At 42.7% G+C, this 2,500-nt stretch overlaps 1 protein-coding gene across 1 annotated transcript in view; it reads right to left on the bottom strand.

Moving 5' to 3' along the window:
- The window catches only part of LOC122257243 (latrophilin Cirl), a 224,773-nt gene that overhangs the window by 168,295 nt on the left and 53,978 nt on the right, over nt 1–2,500 (bottom strand). The window lies entirely within an intron of this gene.

Raw genomic sequence — 2,500 nt, forward strand, 5'->3', positions numbered from 1 at the left:
GAAGCCAATAAAATACCAATAAAAAGGGTGTTAGGCAGGGCGACACCATCTCACCGAAGCTGTTTACAGCTTGCTTGGAGGAAGTATTCAAGAAGTTAGATTGGAAGGAGAGAGGGATTAAAATAGGGGATGAGCACTTACGCAATCTAAGATTTGCAGATGACATTGTTCTTTTCGGCGAGTCAGCAGATGAACTACAACAATTAATAAGTGATTTAAATATGGAAAGTCTGAAGATTGGCCTTAAAATGAACATGAAAAAGACTAAAGTCATGTTCAACAGTCGAACCCCAGTTAAGCAAATACAATCACAGAGCGAGGTACTAGAAGCAGTGAACGAGTATGTATACCTAGGGCAACTCATTCAGTCGAGTACATCCTACGAAGCCGAGATAAAACGGCGAATCAGGCTAGGTTGGAGTGCCTTCGGTACACATAGTAATATATTACGAAGTCGTCTGCCACTTTGTCTAAAGAGAAAGATTTTTGACCAATGTGTCCTCCCCGTCATGACATATGGATCAGAGACATGGACTACACCCAAGGCACTCGAGAGGAAATTAGTAAGCGCCCAAAGAGGAATGGAAAGGCTTATGCTAGGAGTTAGCTGAAGAGACAAGAAAAAGGCCACATGGATCAGGCAGCAAACAAAAGTAGAGGATATACTCAAGAGCATCAAGAAGAAAAAGTGGCAGTGGGCTGGACACATATATCGGAGACAGGACAACAGGTGGACAAAGAAAACAATAGAATGGGTAATACACGACACAAAGAGACCCAGGGCAAGACCAATGACTAGATGGCGGGATGAAATAGCAAAATTCGCAGGAGTAGACTGGAATCAGAGGACACAAGATTGGAATGACTGGAAAAGATTGAGAGAGGCATACGTCCTGCAGTGAATTGATACAGGCTGATGATGATGTATTTATATATATATATATATATGTATATATATGTATATATGTATATATGTATATATATGTATATATATGTTATATGTATATATATTATTATATATATTATATATATTATATATATATATATATATAATATATATATATATATATATATATAAATAAATGTACGACGCCAGTGAGTCAAATTCCAGCATAGACCTGCGACAACAGAATGCCGTAGAATTAAGCAAAATATTTCCAAAGAGACAATATGAACGAGAGCAACGACTGCAGTAAGGGCCCCAGTTGCAAATGCAAGGGCTGGCGTGGTTTCACTTACCGACAAATTTTCATGCTTTCTTCAACAGTCCCGAGGGAGCTTTTCTATACATACAAGCGAATCGAGCAGGTTGGTCCGCATTCGATTGTATTTACGGCCCCTCGGATCAGCGTGGGCGACCGGTCGCGTTTGCGGCGGGGTCGGAGGGGTCGGGGGGGTCGAAGGGGTCGGGGGTCGGGGGGTCGGAGGGGCCACGCTGCTGCTCTCCCTCCCCCCCCCCCCCCCCCCCCCCCCCCCCCCCCCCCCCCCCCCCCCCCGATCGACACGCTCGCGCCGTAATGACACGTGCGATGAGAAATGGATATTGAAGTCTGGGAAAAGCACAAGCCAAGTTCATATTTTTTGCGAAGGCACAAGACAAAAAAGCTCGTCGCGCGCGTGTAAACAATGAAAATAAAAATTAGAATAAGAATAATATCATCATCGACCGCGGTGTGTCATGCAATGTACTAGAGTGATGCCGCCATCGCATGAGGCAGCGGTCACATGCACTGCCATGATAAAATACGTGGACCTTAATGCTGTGTGAAATAATAAGCAGACGTGATTCCAATTAAGTAATGGAATAAGAAGCATTAGTTGATAATGGAAACAATCGTAAATTACAGTCTGGGGTGTATTCGCACGAAGCGAGCCACTACATTTATTTCCGAAAGCATTAAATGCTAATGCAGATTACCTTCGGAATAAAAAACACCATATACAATAAAAATACAGATACTCTCTACACATACATCGAGCACACTCAAAGAAAATACAAACAAACAAACACAAACATTCTTTCTTTCTCTTTCTCTCACACACGCGGGCGCGCACGAACGTGTATGTGTGTGAAAACGTGAAAAAACAGACACAGTTATTTTATAGAGGGTACACCCCCCCCTACACACACAGTGACCGGCCAGCTTGGGTCACCAGATGACACCAGCCTGGGGTCATAATTCGACCTGGCTAATGACCTCTATTACCCCCTATTCCCTCCCTGCTCGCAGAATAATCATATATTCTGTAATTTGCTCGCACCCATTAAAAAAATATCTCACTGTTAAAATATTTGATACAACTCCTAAATCCTACAACGTTAATGAGACTTATCACGGCACTGTCCGCAATAAAAGTATATCACGGCGCGGAATATCTACAGGTTAATGCTTTCTCATCTGTTATCAGGTCGGGATATCTGGAATTATATGAGCCTGGATCTATGCATGTGTATTTTCCTTTTTTATGCGAGTGGCTGAGTTAATGTGTGTGTGTCTGT

Source organism: Penaeus japonicus, unplaced genomic scaffold, assembly GCF_977035675.1.
Source record: "Penaeus japonicus unplaced genomic scaffold, GWHDUDI00000001_assembly GWHDUDI00000006, whole genome shotgun sequence".
NCBI lineage: Eukaryota > Metazoa > Arthropoda > Malacostraca > Decapoda > Penaeidae > Penaeus > Penaeus japonicus.